This window comes from Eufriesea mexicana, unplaced genomic scaffold (genome assembly GCF_001483705.2).
Source record: "Eufriesea mexicana isolate 0111107269 unplaced genomic scaffold, ASM148370v2 scaffold1482, whole genome shotgun sequence".
Classification (NCBI taxonomy): domain Eukaryota; kingdom Metazoa; phylum Arthropoda; class Insecta; order Hymenoptera; family Apidae; genus Eufriesea; species Eufriesea mexicana.
The window spans coordinates 1,865,800-1,889,985 of record NW_016909634.1 but is presented as its reverse complement, the minus strand read 5'-3'; the positions used below and the strand labels follow the sequence as shown (position 1 = coordinate 1,889,985).

Sequence of the window (24,186 nt, the reverse complement as noted above, 5' to 3'; positions counted from 1 at the left end):
ACTTATTACAAAATTCATTTTTCTCAAAATCATTATATATGCTACCAAAAATATTCGAACTCACAATATTTGTACAATTTAGTTCTTCATTCCATTTCTCCCACTTTTTCACTCTCCCCTCGTTATCATAAATATACTCCACATTAACTCTGCCTTGGAACTACTTTATTCTTTAACTTTTATGTTTTACGTACTGAAAACGTACATATAACTGTCGAATTTCTTGTAGAGGTAGATTCTTTATTCTTTAACTTTTATGTTTTACGTACTGAAAACGTACATATAACTGTCGAATTTCTTGTTATGTCGAATAACTATAGTTATAGTGTAACGATGAAAATAAAATGGGAAGCATATACATATGTATAGGTTGTTTCATTCAACTTGCAATATTTGATTATCTCAAAACGTATTAAACTAACGAATACAATTTCTTTTCACGAATATGATTTGGTATTAAGGGGGACATCACAGATTATGCAAATTAATTTCTTCCAAGATGACTAATAAAAGCCATTTCGAGGTTGAATCCATTTTCTTAAATGGAATCACCTGTGTTTTCATAATACAGTCCCATTTGTTTACCTTATTTTGTTTCATATTACATGATAATATACATTATATACTATGGTACCGGTATATTTCGTATTTTATCTTATTGTACTTTACATTGTACAATAGTATAACGTATATTAAAATATATAGTGTATATTTAAATTTATCCTAGTTTATATCAGGATATAAAATAATTATATTAAATTAAAGTAAACTATTCTTTACAGTATATATTTTGTTCTATATCTTATTCTAATTTACGTCATACTATAATACGTATTATAATTCTATGTATACGATCCCTATATAGGGGTTCTCAATATAAATTTTGTATTCATAAATTACCATTCATATTCATGGACATATTCCACGCAGAGAACCCCTACTTTATCATAATATAATGCATTTTTTATAATCCTTGTTTGTATAACAGACACATTTATTCATATATTCAAAGCTCGCAGCATAGAAGTCCAAAAATACATCTGCTCCAATATTTTTGTGTACATATGTTCAGAGTATTACCTATACGATCCGTTTATTTTGAAAGTGGCCTAAGTCCATTTGTCAATTATTTCCGGTTGCTCGTGGTTACATATATAACTTCAAGTTATCTATCAATAAAGCATTTGAGGTTATTTATATTCCAAATAAATACGATAATTTTGGACACATAAGTTTTCAGAGTTAGTTCAATAATTGAGCCGTTTATTTTGCAAGTGGCCTAAGTCCATTTATACTTAAATTGAGATATTTATTATTGATAATGTCCGAAGGTAGTGATGAAGGTAATTTTAATTAATTAGTATTTAACAAGTTAACCTCAGTTTTTGGACAATTGCTTTAGTTGAATAATCAGTACGTTTAATTAATGCAGTTAAAAAAATTTAGGCAATATACATGCTTACAGATAAATATAAAACTTAAAATTTAATATAAAATTTTAGAAATTATTTCACCCATGGGGAAGATCAAAACGACTGGAACATCATGATTTCTTCAAATCCCTTTCGCACACACAAAATGTAGATGAGCAGTAAATTGTTTTGCAATTTATGTGGTTAAAAAATGTTTTGAATCGCATAAATTATGTTTTTGAAGTGTTGTAAAGATATACAAAATAAATTGAGTATTGTTTTTTTTCAATTTGAAGCATCTTAAATTATGATGAATGGACTTGGACTCCTTGAAATTTTCTAAAGAATCTGGTTGTTAATTTTGAAAGTGACCTAACTCCATTCTTGGTAAGAAAACGCATATTATTCGCTTAATAATTGGCATTATTTTAATAGGAACTATAAATTTAACTCCTTTAGATACACTTTAGCAGTATGACTCATTAGTATCCTGTACGTATATTTTTAATTCCATTGAAACGCAAACCCTTAAATATCTCAATTTAAGTATAAATGGACTTAGGCCACTTTCAAAATAAACGGCTCATATATTCTGGAACCATAAACTACGAGAGCTCCTACAACCGGTGATAAATAGAATTACCTGAAATTGCTACTCATCAAGAATCTGACTTTTATTCCGGATTAGATCAAGCGAATCATTTCGTCGATCCGAGAGAATCAAAAAGAAGCACGATTCGAACGGGATCTGCCGATTGCAGGTGACAGTGTTCGAAATCGAGCGGTTCGTAAGTAATTGGAATTTTCATGCAGTAAGATTAAAAGGAGTTCGACTCGTGGAATGAGAGAGGGGAAGGGGAACGATAGCAGAAGCAAATGTCGTAGAATAACGAAATCCAATATCTTTCTATATTTTTGGACCCGTTCCAGCCATTATCGTGATGGATGGCGTATGCTCGTCCCGATGCTTGTCCCTTTGTTGTACGCTGAAAAGTCCCGGCAGCCGACGTTTCAGACTTATCCAGGAGGATTTAGGGCTATCTTCGACCAAGAATTTCACGTTAAATTATTTCCAATTTCTTCGAGAAGTGAACCAAAATTATTTTACTGCCAAGCTTGGAAATTGCTCGATTTTTCCATTCAACCCGTGTAAAGCTAATCAATTCCATTTTTATTGTTTTTGCTGTGGATGAGGCTTGAAGTTAAATATATGATACGCATGGAAAACGAACGATTGAGCAGTGAAGAGGACACATTGATAGGAAACAACTGTATGAGGTTTATGAAAGTTATAGCCTGATTTTTGATTCTGCATATTTGAAATATAAACGAAATATAAAATATATTCCACGTTTTTATTCATTTTTGATATAGTGTCAGAAGAATGTTTTAGATAATGAATGATATGATTAGCAAGTTAGGGGAATTTCAAGACCTTAGTATGATTTTGTAATATCGTTTTATTAGCCTTTTCGCTAGCAACTGTGTTAGTCTTGGTCCAGCTATTGAAACTTCATGCTGCTGCTCAGTGGACACATATTCGACCACTATTTCATCCACATCTGGTACATTTCTTTGTCCTTTTATTACAGAAAGTCCCATTTAAGTCAATCCTTCGAAATTATTGCCGATACCGGAAAATGTTTCAAATAAAGGTTGAATGGCTGGCAGGGTGGCATAATGTGATGTCAGTAGATCAGTATAAGCTTCGTTTTCTTCTTAAATGGAGTCAAATATTTTTTATTGTTCCAATGACTTATCATTTCCTGTAAATTGTCGTGTGAATATTTCGAGAAAATAATATCTAAATATCGAAGAATAATCATTCTCTGTACACAATATTTATGCAAAAATATCATTAGTTTTGGTGCATGGTAAACAGACAGGCAAATTTTAGGAATAATGATTGAAGAATATTTAAAAAGGAATAAATGCAAATTTAAGATATAATTGTTTGATTTGTAGGTATCATGTCTTTTCAAAATTTTATTTTGATTCGAAAGGGGGTATAACGAGAAAATGAAATTGAATATTGGATTTAACGTTTACTGATGGAGAAGAGAAATATTTGGTTCCAATGAGGGACATTATTTTTAGAGATAAAATAATACGAGAAAGAATTATAATAATAAAAGAAAATAATAATACTTGAATTAAAACATAAATTTAATTACAGGAAATTGTGTTGAATATTAATTATTTAATATTTTATTTATGCTGCACGATGTAAACAATTTTCATCCTTTTATTATTCTCTGTTCCGTCGGAGTTTTTCACATTTATTCGCAAATTCAACGTTTTCACCATCCTTCCATACGTAAACGTATGAATATATTCATATTTTGGAGGACATATGGGAGAACCATATATTTACTAATGCATTAACTAATATGAATTTTGCAAAAATTCGAAAAATGTGGTTAATCATCTTGGCCTACGAATAACTCGAATAATTATCTACGTCAAAGTGTTATTAATTTCAGAAATATACAAATTCCATAATAACGAAGTAAACAAGAGGCACTTAACTTGGAATCATTATGAAATCACTAATGGATTAGGTTCTTCTTATTATACCTTCACCAGAGAAAGATGCAAGAGAGATTGCGTTATCTTGCCAATTATACAAGGAACGTAGTTTCAGCACGATACATTAAACTCCATATCTATTCGCATCTTTTCATTTAATCGCTCAGACACGAGTTCCTTAACACCTTCTTCTAAGACGTATACCAATTAGTATACCATAACAACGCTTGTTCCAATTTAAAAGAAAGGGTTGCTGTAGAAGCCTCTGAAGTGCGTAAGAATTTAATTTTGCCTCGTCATATCTTATTTTATATTCAACCTTTCGAACCTCCAGTTCTATCCACTCGTGTGAAACAGCCTCTACATAATAAGAGGTTAAGTTTAACGACAGCCAATCATTCTCTTACCCTTTATCCTTTCCGCTATTCGCACATGTTATATATATATATAATTTTCTTTATATATTTTCCCATCGTTGAACTCCTCTTATTTTCTCTCCGATAATATCGATACGTAATAAAAGCGTAAGAGTAATAAAATGTTAATAAAGAAGACTAGGAAGTCGAGCAAACTTAGTCCAGAAGATGCAAGTGCAGCAAAGTAGGGATGTTACCAAGTGTTGCTATAATACCGGTACACATAGGACGGACTATATTTAGAGCTTTAATTTAATTACCTTAACTTTACGCAATTTAAAGTAGAATAGAGAATCCGAAGTTAGGAGACACTCTGAACATTGCATGATCCAAGTATTCCAGAAATTTCTCGAACACCTACGGTCAGGCCAGCTGGAAAGTCCTGGAATAGCTCCAGTAAGTCGATCTTAATCCCGCGAAGCACTGGACTGTACAGAAATCTTAAACCAACTACGTTTATTGGTCATGTAATGACAATGAAACTTGTATTTTGGATACTTCTTTGAATGGTGTTAAAGGGCATTTACGTGGAAAATAATTATTAAGTATTTCCTTGGATATTTATTGGACTTACGAGAATTGGACTTATAATTCTCGATACATGAAATACGAATGAAGAAATGACAGTATACTAAATTTTAATCCTCTACAACCACAACATCACCATCTTCCATTTTAAAAGTCTCTAATGACTTTAAATTCCCATATGAAGTGGGATCGAAGAAAATTATAGAAGACGATAATAAATGAAAAATTGATATTTTTACTTTAAATAAAATTCAAAAGAAATTCTGCAAATTTACAGTAAGTAGGAAATTTTTTAAACTTGGTACGCGAATTCTTCTTTGGTATCGTTTTCCAAAATTATTCATGGGCAAATGATACTAATTACCTCGAATTCTTCTTTGGTATCGTTTTCCAAAATTATTCTTGGGCAAATGATACTAATTACCAGATTTCATCACGTGGAGGTTACTGTGCATAGAAATCTTGGCCTTAGAAGTCTTAGAATGAACGCCCTATTGGCAGTCTTCTATATCAAAGATACTCCTGTCTAACATAGAGAAAAATCTACTGACTTGACACTGAAACTATGTCAGTGTCTAATAAAAATCAATTCGGATCAGCATACTGAATTTTAATCCTCTATAACCGCAACGCTAACATCGTTCATTTTAAAAGACTCTAATGACTTTAAATTCCCATATTAGGGAATTGGAATTGAAGAAAAATATAGAAGACGCTGACAAATTAAAAATTGATATTTTCACTTTTCACGTAATTTATTTATATATAATTAACGGATAGCCCCATTAGTGTATATTTGTAGATTTAACAAGTTCTATACGGAGGACATTACATATAGAAAACGTTACATATCAAATACGAATGAAAAAATGACAGTATAAATTAGACATATTTAGATAATAGTTTATAAAAGGAATTGACCAATCCAGTGAAGAAATCTAGCTCGAAACTGGGCCATTCTGCAAGTTCGCAAATTCGGTTTACATGGTCGGTATTGGCGTATCTGAATGTATATTTGCAAGGCAGGAATGATCGCAATGAACTCAGTGATGTAGCAATTTATAATTTGGTTTCTGCAATTTTTCTCTTTCGTGAAATTCGAAGAACGTCAAAATGACACGACCCGTAAACCCAGAGTTAAAATAAATGAACCAATTCCAAAAATCCCTTCATTCGTCCTCAGAATAACAATTCATCCTGTTCTGATACCTGATTCGGGAGTATACACTCGAAAATGCAAGCCAGAGACGATCGATCCCCTGTTTCCATCTTTGTTCACAATTTTCCGCGCGAACGAACAATGAAACTGTCCCCAGGACCAACTTTAAGATATCAGGGAAAAGTTAAGGGAATCCTGAGGATCATTTTCAGGCGGAGACGTCCTGGAGACTAAACGAGAAACAATAAAACGCCTCTTGGAACCTTCTTCCCTCTCTTGGGCAACAGAAGGCGAACGATTGGTGGACAGTGAGTAAGTTAGAGGAAAAAGATACAGTCCATTGTAGTGCAATGTCTGAAGAATCTTCTCGTTCAAGGGCAGTTGCGATGGAATCGATGAGACTGGAGAACTCGTCGGATGCTGGAAAAATGGCACACGATCGACTCTAACGTGCTTCGACGCTCCCCTCGTGCCGATTGATCTCCAAACGAGATTCTTCCGTAATTAGGATGCTGGAGATTCCGATTCTGTCGCAGGGACGGTCGGAATTCGCGCGTGGTTCGAAACAGGCTCTGCCGTGCCGAAATTCTGCGATCGCTGATTGCCTATTCAATCTTCCCTTGCTCGATGATTATTTCCTCCCGTTTAACGTTACTGTGAACTCCATTCGAAAGAGACGAAACGAGAATGGAGCTCTTTGAAACGAGTTTCCAGTCTTCTTGGTGTAATTCGAAATCGCAGTCGAGAGTTCTAGAATCGCGATGATATAACCTATAACCCCTTTAGGACTAGCTTATTCGCCATTCAGAGAAATTCTGTAGAGAATGTACCATTGAGCCTCTCCAAACAGCTCGGTCTTTTCCCTAAATAAATGGTTGAAGAAGTTGGAGGGTGCAGACCCTGAAGAAATTATTCAAAAAGCACCTGCTTTTCATGCAAGAGTCCTGTATTTAGTGTAGAGTATGAATTAGAAATCTCGAGTTTTTTTCTACTGGAATTTTGTATGCGTTAGTATCTTCGATTTTTAAATTGGAAAATAATTACAAAAATTAAAAATATTAAAAATTGGAAATTTAAAAATTTCGAAAGTGTTAATGAAAGTCCTGTATTAAGTGTAGAGTACGAATTAGAAGCCTCGAGTTGTCTTTTTACTGGAATTTTCAACGCATTAGTACCTTTTTTTTAAAAAATTAGGAAACAACTACAAAAATTAAAAGTATTAAAAATTGGAAATTTTAAAATTTCGAAAGTACTGCTGAAAGTCCTGTATTAAGTGTAAAGTATGAATAGAAAATTCGAGCTCTTTCTTACAGGAATTTTGAATGCGTTAGTATCCTTTTCTTTTTTTAAATTGGAAAATAATTTCAAAGATTAGAAATTCAAGATTCGAAATTCTATAACTTCGAAAGTATTGATCAAAGTTCTATACTAAGTGTAGAGTATGAATTAGGAACCTCGAGTTGTCTTTTACAGAAATTTTCAATGCCTTAGTATCTTTTTTATTAATCAGAAAATAATTTCAAAGATTCGAAATATTAAAAATTCGAAATTTTTGAACTTCAGAAGTACTGATGGAAGTTTTGTATTAAAATTAGAAACCACGAGTTCTTTCTTACAGGAATTTTGAATGAGTTAGTATCTTTTTCTGTTAGATTGGAAAATAATTTCAAAAATTAAAAATAGTCAGAATTCGAAATTTTCAAACTTTAAGGGTATTAATATTTTATTTTAAGAATTAAAATTCCGTCCAAATTTTTGCGCATACCTTTATTGGCCATTCAATGACTTCTTATTCTTATTCAAGGTATCTGACCTAATATTAAAGCTGATAAGACAATTCTTGTGTTTCCAAGTTTTATTGGAAATAGTAGCAATTATGAATACAGATAGGAAAATTACTATACTCTGGCTATTTACAATCTAGTATTTGAACTTGAACCAACTCTCTCTTTAAGATATTTGTCAGTTTTTTCAGTTTCCTAAATGACTATATGAATTACTATCGTTGACAAATTAATTTCATAATATTTTATATTACTATCATTTCACCAAATTCTTCATTACAATATCACACAATAATATTATATATTAAAGATATTGTATAATCACATTTCTTTTCTCTTTTTATTTGTCAATTTAACGTTGCATTAAGTGCACTTGGTGTAGTTATCAACGACGACTTATTATACAACAGCGATGCTCAAAGCGCGGCTTTTTCAATCGATTAACGTGGCTTCTTGGCTTTTAGAGAGAGAAAATTCATTTTGGAAATTTCCAGTACTCGACTAACTTTCGTTGAAATTCTTTAAACTCGATTTTCTCGAAAAGGGAGTCCCGTATAACAAACTACTGCTTTACATTTTTCTCATCTACTTCAGTCTATTATTACAGTCTTTTGTGTATGTGTGGTAAGGAGTTTGATTACTCCTATTAGAACATTAAATTAATTAAGAATTATATAGCTTGACTTATTTATCTACAATTTTTAATGCTGTCGTTACATTCTATTAATCACAGTAGTATATTGTGAGTATTAGTTTTATGAGAGTGTGAGTGTTGGTTTTATATCTGTGAATGGTATTGAGGTAGAATAAATGAAAGTTATTTGGTATGGAATAGATTTGGAATCTAGTGTAAATGTTGATAGAAAATGTTTAAAAGAATATGCCAGAATGAAACAGTTACATGAGAATCTTCAAAGAGCAAACATGTGTTAATAAGACAATATTAGATAATAGATTTATAGATCAGATAATAGATAATAGACATAATCAGATACAGATAATACAGAAGAATTTTCTAGATAGTGTGAATCTTTTTGTTTAAAATATTATATTACGAATTGATGTCAATATTTAAATATTATTATATAAATATATTAATTTGTTAACTGTTAAAAAACGTGCAAGAAATTGGTCTCATTTCTATATTAGGTGAAATAAAAAGAAAACCATTATTTTTGCATGAAATTGAATGCAAACAATATAAATGTAATAAATAATATAATATAATACAATATTCAATTTCATGCAAAAATAATGGATTTCTTTTTGCTTCACCTAATATATGTGGATAGAAATGAAAACCAATTTCTCGTACGCTTTTGATTCAATTTCATGCAAAAATAATAGATTTCTTTTTACTACACCTAATATAATGAAAGACGATAATAGGTTAGCAATGTTGGCCACCACCTGAATATTCCAGTATTTGTACTTATACATTTATATTTATTATTTTATTATTATTACATTTATATTATTTGCATTCAATTTCATGCAAAAATAAAGCATTTCTTTTCATTCAATTTCATGCAAAAATAATGCATTTCTTTTCATTCAATTTCATGCAAAAATAATGGATTTCTTTTTACTTCGCCTAATATATCGTTATTAAAAGTGCAGTGAAGAATTTGTATCTAATATATTTTTCCATCTTCATAGTTTGGCTGGAAATGGGATAGTGGAAAACTTATAGCGAGACAAGTGCTGGAATAATTCGAGAAATTTTCAAGCGCCGTTAGCCTCAATGGCTGTAGAGTAGTCGATTGTTAGTATTGTTTGAAGCATGTTAGAAGTAGTTTGCTCCGATAGCGATCGATCGATCCAACGATCGTGAATGGTTCTTTTCGGGAATTGCTTCATTCCGAGTAGCTGAATAATTCACGGGAGACACTTGTTACCTGTGAAATCTTGCCACAGAAAGGTCACCTCACGAACTTGCGGCAAGTTAGCATAATTTAGCAGTCGAAATCCATTGCGATTTAACGGGGCCGCGAAACTTCTCAATTGAATCGTAAATAAACGTAGATGGTCTTAAAATATCTGAAAGCAAATATTCCAGCGATGAACTTTTCTTCGGGAGATAGCGTTGAAAGGATTGATTTGCATTTTCCGCCGAAATAGAATCTAATTCGGTATTTCATCGATAATACGAGAAGCCTGCATTGAATGAATGAATATTTCACGATAAAGTAATACTTTTTCTCAGCATTGAACACTGAGAAACTTTCAGATCCCTATGACGAAGCTAAATGTGGTTTCATATTTACTTTCCTTACCTCGAAAATTATGTAAACATCTTTGCCTTTATGTAGATTCAGCAAGAATGGAATAACTTTAAATTTCTTAACTGCTAAAGCAATTTGTATTCACATTGGACGCTGAGAAGCTTTCTAGTCCGAATATCAAATTTTAACGTGGTTTTGTACTTATTTCTTCATCTTCTGAAATCATTTGAAAATCGTAGCTTTCGCGTAGATTTAGCGATGATGGAATAAAGTCAAATTTTTAAACCACCAAAATTTATTTATTTTTGAATTAAATATACTCCAATTTTTAGATTAGAATGAAAACCTAAAATAATGTACATAATCGGAACATTCATGTCGATTCAATGAGAAAGGAATAATCCCAACTTTTCTTAACTGCTAAAATAATTTGTGTTCACATTGAACGCTGAGAAGCTTTCTAATCTGAGTATAAAATTTTAACGTGGTTTTGTATTTATTTCTCCATCTTCTAAAATCATGTAAATCATGTCAAAATTCGCATAGATTTAACGAAGAAGGAATAAAGTCAAATTTTTAAAGCACTAAATTAAGTTATTTTTGAATTAAATACACTCAAATTTTTAGGTTAAAGTAAAAGCTTAAAATAATTACCTAAAATAATATACAAAATCGAAACATTCTTGTCCATTCAATGAGGAAGGAATAATCCCAAATTTTCTTAACTGCTAAAGCAATTTGTATTCACATTGAACGCTGAGCAGCTTTCTAATCCGAATATAAAATTTTAACTTGGTTTTGTATTTATTTCTCCATCTTCTAAAATCATGTAAAAATCTTAGCTTTCGCGTAGATTTAGGGAAGAAGAAATTTAATTTAAATCACTAAATTAACTTATTTTTTAATTAAATACTCTCGAATTTTTAGATTAGAGTGAAAACCTAAAATAATATCCTAAAATAATGTACAAAATCGAAATATTCATGTCGATCGAATGAGAAAGGAATAATCTCAAATTTTCTGAACTATTTTAGTAATTTGTATTCTTATTGAACACTAAACAATTTTTGTGACCATCTTCCACGAAGAGGACAGTGACAGTGTCTGTCAATTGAACCAATTTTCAGTACAGTGAAACCACGCTGACTCAAAACTCTCCTAACTTCGTCTCCTGGAAGAGACATCAGAGAAAGTCCGTCTTCGGGAAAGAAGTGGCCATGAACGCCTATCGGCTTTAAATCCCGAAATTCAGGTCGACCGAGTTCACGAGAGGAAAACGTCGTTCCACGGTCGCCAGTAATTATCAGGCAACGTATTCTGTCGCGGACGGTTCCTTCCTGAACAGAAAAATAAAGACGTCACAGAGGCAAGAGACGACGACGAAGAAAGAAAGAACGAAGGAGAAAGAGGAAGGGAAAGAAAGAAAAAAGTAATTACGCTGACAGTGTACCGCGTTTTCTCTGCTGGTCCACGGAGGAAGGTGTCAGAGGAATGAATGGACGCGATTCACGCGACGCAGGAAGCGTGATACAGCGTCGAGGAGGCATCTTTTGAGCTCCTCCTCTCGTCTGATTAGAGGCCTCGTTGGCCTCGGCCAAAGAAACTTTCCACTTGGCCGAGAGCGTTTTAAATTCGACGTTTCGACGGTCGATCGCGAAATTTTCATCCCGATCCCCCAACAAGGCTCTGTGGAACGCAGATCCTCGTGAAAAGCCTCGTAGATTCGATGCGTATCATCCTTTCATCCATAGAATACTCATCTATGTACAGATATTCGTTTGGAAGATCAGCAAATGTGATATATCTGTACCACGAAAAGTTTATCGGAAATGTCACGAATGATCAATCATGCTTTGAGGTGTATCAGACTAGGCCATCACAGTGATCCAAAAATGACGTGTTTTATGAAAAAAAGTAAACAAAACGACATTAACCATTGGAATATAGTAAACAGATGTAAAAACAATTTACTATATTATGTTATTACATTACTATATGTAATTGCTCGTAATAGTATTATTATCACTAATATTACTATATATAATTGCTCGTAATAGTATATATAATATATAATAGTATTATATATAGTACAGGTGTTCTCCCTATAACACGGCATCCTATAACACGGTTTCACTATAGCACTATTCATAAATTGCGGTAACCCTCCTACAACACGTCATCCTATAACACGGTTTCGCTCTAACACGATAAGAAAATTTCAGAAACCTTTGTACGACACTGTACTCCTACATGAGTAATGACGACGAAGAAATTTATTAAATTAAAGTTGCGTTAAATTAAAATAATATTTTTGTTTCTGTTTTGTTTCGTGTTGTACATATGTTTATATTTTTAATAAAGATTAAGGTGTTTATGTAGAATTAAAATAAAAATTTGTTTTTAGTAAGTTTGCGGAACGTAAACGCTCCTTTTGTACTGGCTCTGCGTCTCATACAACACGGTTTCACACAACACGGCATTTCCTAGGAACCTATCTACCGTGTTATAGGAGGGTTACCTGTATTACTATATATAATTGCTCGTTATATCTTAAAACAGGAATGGATTGGTGTTAATCTTGCTATTTGGGTAACAGACCAATTGGGAAATAGTTGAAAGAATCTCGACGTCTTTGTGGTAGTGGTTGTCATAGAATGTGTGATATGAGTATGAGGAATGTTTGTGTGGAAGAATATGTGTGTGACGAGTACGACAGAGAGTCGTGGAAATACAATCAGTAGCTGAATGACAGTCATTACATATAGACGTTGTGTGTGAGAGAGTCCTCGAGAGATTATATCGCAGTTACAAACGAATTTATTTTACGAGATTCATTTATAATTAATATTGTGCTGTTATCGTGTTAAATAAAACTCCATATTAGTTTATCCATTTACTCGCAGTCTTTACGTCTCGACGTCACATAAAAAGACACCATGACAGTTGACAGTTCAGGCTTAAAACAACGTGTCTTCATTATTAAGCAATATTAAAAATTGTCGATTGAAAACCTGTGTTTTCTATCAGAATTACTTCCTGCATGAATTTTTGGACTCCCAATAACAATCATAATTTAAAAGAAGCTACAACATAAGAAAGAATGTTTAAATGGATCAATGAGCTGATAAAATATTAATTTTGAATGGAAATATAAATATTATTTTGCTGTATTACTGTGAAATAAATATTTGATGTAGTATGAAGGTACACACGTGATTGTCTCTTGAACAAGCCAAGTTAAAGTTGGCTCGAGATGATTTAGGCTTATGATGGTCATTTAACGATCGAAGCTTGGGAAAATCTGGAATGTGTTACGCAGATGTGTGGACTATCTAAACAGTCATTAGAGACAAGGTCATCATCCACCTATGACGTCAGCAGGCTTGCACAACGAGACCTATATTATAAAGAAAGTCACCGTAATCAAAGGAAGGAGCCAATACTATATATATAAGCATGATTCAGGATCATAGTTGTAGATTCTAGCAACGAAAAATTGAAGCTGTAAAGGTTCCAAAGATTTTTAGGGTTAAAAATTGAAGAATAAATGACGCTTGAAATACACATAGATAATAACCCTTTGCACTCGACGATTTCTTGGCTAAAGAAGAGTAGAAATTCAAAGATTCTCTACTAAAAAACTGACGATGCTTTTTTGAGCAGTAAATAAAGGATCGTATAATAATAGAATTGTATAATTATTTGATTTCGATACCTCGCACATTTACTAAAAAACTGACGATGCTTTTTTGAGCAGTAAATAAAGGATCGTATAATAATAGAATTGTACAATTATTTGATTTCGATACCTCGCACATTGTTACATTACATTAAATTTTAAATATTAATTAATATCGATCTTGCAAATTTTATGAAATGGTGACTGAGAATCACCTCTCGAGTGCAAAGGGTTAATGAAATATGTATCATGACAGTCAATCGTATTTCTTATTTTCTACATATTTTATTTATTTAGTATTAGGGTACTCTTATGCTAGTACGTCACCTAATCGTCATTACTTTTCAAAATTGCCTTGAGTCTTCTGGTCATACTGTTAACTAGCTTAGTTGAAACAAAAGTTTATTATACTGATGTATTTGTTATACTAACTTCATGTACTCCTAAAAATTGTTGGTCAAATTTACATGTCGCTCTAATGACTAATCTGATATATTGATATCATACCATTTTTTTATATAGGGTGTTCATACAGTTATTAATTATTGAATCTTTTTGGAAAACTGTAGTGATCAGGAAAATATGCAGGAGGAAAAATTTTACAGTCTTCTATGGCCAATGAACACTATACATCAGGTTCCCATATTTACACTATTTGTCAGGATTTTTCAATTTTTTAAACAAAACGATATACATTTTTTATGCTATTTGATAGTGTGTGTCAATACAAACTCATTTGTATATTACATGACAATTTTCGAGGTATATATAGATTTCTAAAAGCACTATACATCAGGTTCGCATATTTACATTATTTGTCAGGAATTTTCAATTTTTTAAACAAAATGACATATGTCTGTTATGCTATCTAATAGTGTGTGTTAATACAAACTCATCTGTGTACTACACGACAATCTTCGAGGTATACATAGATTTCTGAGAAGGTTAATTAGATGCGCAATAGGACAATAATAATCTCACTGATGAATAAGGATACGATAATAATAATTTAATTACACTTCAGCATAGACTCTATAGGATTACAAGCTCTGACAGTCTTACTCTTAATTTTCTGTGACAAACTGGTCTCGAGTCTGAACTCTGAGCTCAGGTTGCTCTCTCTGAACATCTTGCCCTGAGCTGCCTCTCACGTGCATTTTCCCCAATCATTTGTCATTGCAGACACGTTACTTCTTTTAGCACTTCCCTTTTTCCATTTTCATCCAACGAGAATACTTTCCATGTGAAATCACATCTAGCTGAAACCTCATCTTCATACATATCATCCTCTTCATCCAAATACATTTCGTTCACACTTTTAACATTTTAGGTTATGTAGTCTCTCGACGTGATTCAAACACTTTTGACATGTTCATCGGCGATCATATCGCTTTCGCAAGTTTGTATAGAATAAATAAGCTGTGCATAAGCTGGACAAGTATGCGTGACTCACTCTGATGGAACATGTAAGCAGGATATTTTGAATTTAGGTTAGGGGTTTCTTGGAATAAATTCCTGATATACTTTCATCGTTTAGAAGAATTCTCTATCAGAATATCTTGCGTGGAAATGTTTTAGAGTTAGGTTAGGTCCCTTCTTCGAAAATATTTTTTAGCATACTGTTTTCACTTAGAATATTTTCGAATAGTTTCGCTTTGCTTACACTGCTGAGGAGCATAACACGTGTGCACGACATTTTAGCTTCTGTTTTGGTTTCTGATGATAACCTTCGGGATGATAAATTTGTTTACTATTTCTAGAATAGTTTAACCCTAAATATAATCAGTTGGCAAGTGTCTTCATATTAATATATCCAAAAATCTCAGGATTTGCCAAGCCAACAATATTTTGGATACAATCTTATTTCATCCAAAGATGTTGGCGTTTGAAATTGTTACAACTATCTTTCTTTCGATCATTTTTAATCTACTGATACTTAGTCTTCGTGAACCATTGTGCTCAAATTAATTTCGAGCCTTGAAAATGTAAAAATTCCCTAGATCGATCTGACGATATGCAAATTGAATCTTTGGCTGTATTTCTAAGGTATGGAGAAGTGAAACGAGATTCTCCTCGTATTCTTGAAATTTGCAAGCAAAGCAGCCTAGGCGGAGGGAAACATGTCAGCTTGGAATAAAAACATTTGTAATAAAAGATGAGGGATTTGCTCACGCGGAAGTTTTGAGAGTCGCGAAACGAATTTTTGATATTCTAGCAGATCTGTCGTTGGTATGCAATGTTATCTGAATAACATAGTTACTGACCATATGTGTTTTCATTTCGAATTTTACTTTGACTGGGTTAACAGAGACGTTGGAACATATGTTGAATATTAAAAATCGTGGAAAATAGTATTTTTCCGGATGTATTTTTATTTCAAAAAATAATAAAACCGGTGAACCTCGATTCCATGAAAGATGTTTTCAAAATATTTTTCAAAAATATACTACGAAGATTCATGTAAAATACGTGTGAGTTAACATTCATTGTCACTAAATTGCAATTTATTTATTACTTTGTAAATGTTTACCTTTCGAATATTTGTAAATATTAGTTAATTCGCGAAATATTATTTTGTTCTATTTATTTCTATTTTTTAAAATAATTGAAATACAAGAAGAAAAATTAAAATAGCGAATCTGTTTTTAAGACATTCAAGAAATAATTTAATTTAAAAATCCAAGTTAGGTGTAATCTATGTATGTCACCTCAAATTTTAATTTTGACTTCATATAGTAGTGTAATACTATTAACTTTGGAATAATTTGGAATATTTTAGAAAATAACATTTACCTATATATATTTCTATTTTTAAAATCATTGAAGAGGGTGTATTTTACTTAATGTCAATTGGATAGAGAATCATATCTCGAAATTTTGCTCGAGTTGTCCAAAGATGAAGACACTTTCGAGGCTTCGACAATTATTCAAAGCAGCCATCTCTATTTAACAGCTTACAAGCCACGTTTAACTATATGGAGTAACTTTTCTTGGACAACTAAGGCCTTTGAATGAATCACGAGTACGCAGAGCAATTACTTGCACTTCACTGAAGGCAAGGGGCGACGTATATATGACAAAGCTACAACTCTGACTAGGAAATACGGTTAACTGAGCTTTTGTTCCATAATTTATACCTGCAATTACGTTCTCCTCTGCAATTGTGGCGACCATAGGATATGGATCTATAAATGCTAAAGCCAGTAATTAATTGCTACTTATATTTCCATTCTTAAATAAATCGTCAATTTTTCAAATATTTTAAAAAGGTTACAGATATAAATCATCTAAAGTATCATAAAAGAAGTCTTTAAAACGATCAATTTCTGACTTAAAGTACTTCTCACGATACGTTCATATTTTATTACTGAGAACAAAAGTGGAGAAAGCAGAAAATATTCGCTGTATATTTACTTACAGCTTTATCGAATAACGTTGTCGATCTTTTCTTTACAAGCAAATTATTGAATACTTGTCACAAACATGAGTTGGTCCAATCAGCTATTAGAAGAACTTTAGCAGATCTAGGTCTTCAGTTTTTGGATCTTTATTTAATTCATTGGCCAGTAGCATTTAAAGAAGGAGATGCATTAATGCCAAAGAATGCTGATAATACTGTAGCTATGAGTGATGTCGAATATGTGGATACATGGAAAGCTGTGGAAACTTTGGTATCTAAAGGACTTATTAAGAATATTGATGTTAGTAATTTCAACTCTCAATAGGTAGACAAACTTCTTAAAAATTGTACCAGCAAACCAGTCACAATCCGGATTGAATGCCACCCATACCTTAATCAGAGAAAACTTTCTGAATTCTGCAAACGAAACGATATTCTTACTACTGCCTATAGCTCTCTTGGATCACCTGATAGACCATAGGCTAAACCAGATGACCTAAAATTGATAGATGATAAGAAATTGGGCGAACTATCAAAGAAATGCAATAAAACACCTGCTCAAGTCCTTATAAGATACCAAATGGATCATTGTCACACAGTTATTCCTAAGTCAGTTACAAAATCAAGAATTGGCCAAAACATTGATATCTTTGACTTCAAACTTTCCCCAGAAGATATTGAATATATTGATACCTTTGATTGCAGTAGCAGAATCTGTCCACTGACAGGCTCAGAGAACAGTCCTTACTATCCTTTCTAAATTTCTAATTCCATTCTAAGCAATCGAATTAGGTTAAAAATCTGATTGTAATATTTACAATATTACAGAATTAATTCGCAATATATTATAACTATGAAAAGCAGTGACCTTTTAATAATTAATTTTACGCTACAGTGGCCCAAAATTATCACAGTAATTTTTCAAAAATAAATTCATTCTTTGAGTTTGGAACAATAAACTCTGATTACAAATACAAAATTATTCAGAGCAACACAGATTCGCGGAAAATATTTGCAGGAAATCTGTTATTTTTTGACGAAAATGATTCGCCATGTTTCACGAGATGTTTTTTCCGTGGCATGATTCATCCGGATGACAGGAGAAATTGAATATTCGCGGTGGAGACGTTACGCTCACTGGGGCGAACATAAAATATTTATTAATCCGGGATGCGGCAATTCCCCGGGGACAGGTGGAATGGGCTTGCACCGAGAAACAGATTCCACCCCCGTATCGAATCGTCAGACAGTATTATGGCATTCCATTTCTGTGGTAACGAACATTAATTGCATAGCGGGATTGCAAACGCGAGCCACGAAATTGTATAATCACTCGCGAAATCCCGTTGCTGGAAGTAAAATTCGTGGATCACAAAATTGAAGATCATCGATGGATACTGCACTGTCAAAATTTTAATCATTTTTGAATTATATGCCTATAGCACTTCTCTTATCCTGGGTTGAAGCCCAACTAAATGAAGCTAAATGTAGCCAATAAGCTATTTCTGCGTTGTACCTCATTGTTCCTATGGACAAAGGATCCACTTTGGATCATATATGGATCGTAGAACTCGTAACACGACGACTTCGTGACTTTCAAACTAAATAGGCTCCACCAAGGACGTGTAACATTCTACCCTATTACCTCGAGGACGAAGAACGTATTCCATGTCATTATTAAACCACGAGATCTCTAATCCAGTAAGCTTGAGTCCATTTCAAGGATGTAGACACTGGATTGTACTCCATGACAACTTCTTGTATTATTGGACATATTAAACTCGCTGGGAAAGATCAAGGATCAGAGAGATACAGTGATTCGTTATTTTGGCTTCTGGAGATTTGTGCTAGGCCATTATTAAGTGTTAGGACCTAATACTGTACAAGCGAAGTAATGGAACACGTTATGGCTACCACACGTCTCTGAGATGCCATAATATAGGATACCCAAGGCCTAGAAGACATCGGAGACAGTTATTGGACTGTGGCACCTCTGATCCTCTGATTCAGAGACTATTAGTTCCAACCTAGTTAGATTATTAGTAACATTATTAGTTAGATCATTGTTGCACTATAATACTGTGCAATACATAGTACATAGCACCGTGACCACAGAATCCACTACAAACTATAAAAAGATAGTCATGCAACAATGATTACTAGAGTCACAAATACATTGGATCGTCCAGGTTAACTACTTGTCTGTTAAATCTTAAACTGTACTACCTGAAGATTACAGAACTCATGATTCGTGATATGATTGCATAAATTACTCTTAGAATTTGGGATTTTATGATCTCAAGATCACAATCCAGGATCAGAGCCTATATTTTGAAGTCTGAGGTCTGAGATTGAGGAACTAGTGAAAATTTCGGGCGAATCCTCTGTCTTTGACATCATGTCACTTCTTTGAGGTAGTCTATAATAGGATACATAGTTTAGGAATCACCTAATTCGAGAATCTAGAGTTCAATAGTGACCTCAGGCTTTTCTAATACATTTAACTGTGCTTTGTTAATGTGATATCGAACAATATTTAAATATATATTAGGTCCTATGTTCATGAAATTGTAGTCAATAGTTCAGTGTATCTACAGACCTAGTTATAGTCTCAAAGATGCACAGCTCTTTTGATACTTGCACAATATTCAGTGAAATTGGAAGTTTACACAGACAGATAGGAAGTTTTAGATCCCAGCAATTTAACACTAGCTTATCATCAACCTTCCAGTCACTTAATCACAGGATTTTGGTATAATAGCTCCAAGATAGAGATTCGAGAATCGCCGAGCAAATGGCAGACCATTGCAGGGCTCACTGTTTCTCGGTCATGGAATGTATGTCCTATCGATCCAGTGGTGGTCAGTGACAGATCTCCGAGGTTACAGAGTACAATGCCTCACAGTAATTGGGTGGAACCGTGCATGTCCTGTGTCCTCAGGGTCAAAGAGCTCGAGGTTCCATAACTCATTGATGGACTATAATTCCGGTACCCTCATAATTACCTAATATTGCATAGGCATATCACCCCTAGTACTAATTTCTCCGACACCACGCCATTCCTAACCTATAATACTACAAATCTCCCTAACAATTATTACAAAATAATTTTACTTTTCATTCATAATAACCCTGAAATTCATTTTAACTCATTAAAGTCATTTTAAGCAATCCTTATCGATGTCATATCCAAGTCAAATAGGTAGAATATTGTAGGAAAATGGTGGCAAGTTTACTAATAATAATTGGTTAACAAAATTAAGAAAATGTGGGAATAACAATAATAACAATAAGTATACGAATTATTAAACGACACACGTCTAAAAGCAAATATTGGAGCTAGGTTGGGATATGCTGTCATATCCACCATATAGCCCTGACCGTGCGTCTTCAGATTACCATTTATTTCGTTCCATGCAGAACTCCTTAAATGGTAAAATTCGTAATAACTCTGATGATGTAAAATCACACTTAATTCAGTTTTTTGCTGGAAAAAATCAGACGTTTTATGAACATGGAATTATGACATTGCCTGAAAGATGGCAAGTCATGGTCATCGAAAAAAATGGACAATATCCAATTGAATAAAGTTATATTTTTAAATAAAAATTTAGTATTTTCCTTCATACTTAAAATACGCAACCACTTAGTTGCCAACCCAATATTAATCTACTTCTTCTACAATTCTTTTAGTCGCTTCCTACGACTCTCAACAGTATACAATTCGGTATAACTCTCTACCTTGACACTCTGTACAATACTGTGTTCAACTATGTTAGTCTTCAACGTTATGTTCGCTTCTTCTCCATTATGCACACGCTATTCGATCTTTCCCTTAACGCTTTAACCCTTTAACTGCCACTTCGAAATCACATGTTTCCCTTAGGACGCCACAATAGTGCTAGATGCAAGATTTGTTCTGATACCTTTTTGATGTTCCAATAAAAATTTCTAATCCTTCAATGGGGCACTTTCTATTTCAAAGTATCTTCTAATTAGCGGTTATATTCAAAATGCAATAACTGTCAATTTTCATTTAATGTAGTTCAATGTAGTTTAAGTAGTTCAAGCGCTCTGGTCACCAATGACCACCGTGGTACCACAGGAGAAACTGTGGCCGGTTATATATGACCAACGTGGCAGTCAAAGTGTTAAACGCCACGCCGGTTTTCGCGCCACAGTATGCTGTCATGCGGGTCCTTCCAGGCTGTACGGACCAGAGGGATCTGAACGGAAAGTGTAGCGCAGGTCCCTAGGGATCGTGTTAAACATGTGTGGGGAATCCTGTCCCATGGTAGCTGTTGTCAATTGGTTGCAAGTAATCCCTATGTGTCAGTGGTGCTAGAAGGGACGATAGGAAAAGGAAGGGATACGTTTGGTACTGGGCCTGTTGCGGCCCTAGGACCGCAATGTCACAGGTCAAGTGGAGGACTGTTTTATATTCTTATTGTCAGCGTCCTCACGTGGCTACCTCACCTGGCCTGGCCCCGACTTCCTAAGACTCATCTGGCTGCCAGACTCTGACGGGACCTCTATACCTGGCGAGGTGTTCCCTATAGGAACACTTCGACCATCTTGCCTTAACGGTGTCTAAAAATGTCCTACAGTACGATACTGCGATATTTTCTGTATCTCTTGGAACGTGTCATGGGTTAATTAATGGAACCGCGTAGTTGCGATGCGGTCTTCAATTATGCAGCCTAATCTCCGTATATCGTCCTCCAGCCGACGGGATCATCGGAATCGCGTTATGTTCGATCGGTCTGCGCTTTGTACATCTCCAGACCCCGAAGTGGAGCCCCGAGGGTGTAATCGGCGCACTTTGTGCCTAGTAATTCCATTAGCTGCGCGGAACCTCGTAAGGATCAGCGGTCCTTTTCTTGACAGGTCAATGGCTGTTGTCGTCTGCCTCGCTCCTGGTTTCCATCGATAAATTACGCTCGTTAACCTGCCGCTAATTACACGTCAAACTCCTCCATTTTCATTAAACAGGGTCCCTTGTAATCTTGGCGAATTTCACTTTGATCGCTGACTCGAATAATCCACCTGCAGGCTGTTGGCTAAAAAATTGATCAGCCGGGATTATCTCATGCACTGATCTTCTCCGCGCATTGATCTGATCATGTGTTAACCGTTTGACAAGCAGGTATTGAACGAGGATATTGAAATTGTGAATGACACGAGTGAGGCTTCTGATTTTTCTTCTTTGTGGTGGTTGAAATAGTTGAAAAGAGGGATAAGTATCGTGGTCCTCTTTAATCTTGGGGAATTTCACTTTGATCGGTGACTCGAATGCTTAATTAGGTGGCTGTTGAAGGAAAAATTGATCAATGGATATTTTCCCAGGTAGTAATCTTGATTTTAATGTATTAATCGCGTAATTTGTTAATCTTTTGACAACTAAATGCTGATAAAGGATTTTGCAATCGAAGATCATTCGAAAGGAACGTCATTATTGATACAGATTTATTTATTTTTTGCTCTCATAACAGTTCATGATTAAACAGTAGGATTTAACAGTAAAACTGACATAGAATAGAATAAATAAATAAATAAATAAATTAGAGTAATATACAATAATAGAAAATAATTATAATATAAGACCAGTAATAGGGCATATATTGAAGTCTAGAAAGTATTATATGGAATTGGTTGACATGTATCAAATTTTAAAAATTGATCATCTGAAAAAGTCTAAAAATGTTGCCAACTTACAAATACAACAACTATAGCGTAATTAATTTATGGTATATAATTATTTATAATTATATATTCTATAAATACACTAATTTTATGACTACGATTTTATTCGTGTCACAATTCCGTTTAATATATGAACAATAAAATTTAGTCATGAGGAGTAAATAAATTATGGAAGAACGTCGTTATAAATACAGATTTGTTTATTTCTTGCTCTTATAGCAGTTGATGATTAAATAGTAGAATTTTACATTAAAACTAACATAAAATAGAGGAAATAAATAAATAAAATAGAATAATATACGATAACAGAAAATAATTTCTGTCAAAATACTTTCTAGGCTTCAATATATTACTGGTCTTATATGTAATTAGTTGACATGTATTAAATTTTGAAAATTGATCATCTGCAAAAGTCGAAAAATGTTACCAACCTACAAATGCAACAACTATAGCGTAATTAATTTTTGGTATATAATTATTTATAATTATATATTCTGTAAATACACTAATTTTATGACTGATTTTATTCGTGTCACAATTCCGTTTAATATACGAACAATAAAATTCAGTCATGAGGAATGAATAAACAAATCAATGTTGTTTAATATTTCTTACGATATATAGTATAAAATATAATGATTCTAGTTTGAAGAGTAAATAAAAAGGCTTCATAAAATTTTCCAATACTATCTCTCACATCCAGAAAATCTGCAGGAATATTCTTAGCATTTGGAAGCACGAATTCCAATACTCGAAATTCTGCTTCTCAACGTTTCCGAAATTCCCCAGTGGATTCCATCAAACAACACCGAATCCGCTTGCCGTTACACAACCGAGTTCCAAGCAGAAATTTTGTCACCCAATTTCACAGTTCTGGATTCAATTAAACGTCACGTGCGAGTGAATTTCTCACCCTGTCTTGAATGTCTGAAATTTCAAACGGTCTATTCAGGATGGACCACATAGGGACCTTTGGATCGAAGATCGATCTTCTCATCTTCTCGCCTAAACTCGACGCCCTTTAGTCTTCCTACGAAGACTAAAAAATCGATAGAAACATCGAGAAATAAATAAGAGAGAGAAACAGAGAGAGAAAAAGAAAGAGAGATTTAGTTAGGAAAATAGTGAAGTTAGGTTAGGTTGGGTTATGTTAGAAAATCGATAGAAACTTCGAGAAATAAATAAGAGAGAGAGAGAGGAAGAGAGGGAGAGAGAGAGAGATTTAGTTAGGAAAATAGTGCAGTCAGGTTAGATTAGGTTAGGTTAAGTTCAGTTAGAAAATGGATAGGAACATCGAAAAATAAATAAGAGGGCAAGAGATAGGGAGAAAGAGAAATAGAGATTTAGTTAG

General features: G+C 33.5%; 1 protein-coding gene and 1 pseudogene across 1 annotated transcript in view; both read left to right on the top strand.

The window, feature by feature from the left end:
- LOC108548270 (aldose reductase pseudogene) overlaps positions 1-17,892 on the top strand; it is a 71,004-nt pseudogene extending 53,112 nt beyond the window's left edge.
- dnc (phosphodiesterase dunce) overlaps positions 1-24,186 on the top strand; it is a 368,500-nt gene that overhangs the window by 26,311 nt on the left and 318,003 nt on the right. The window lies entirely within an intron of this gene.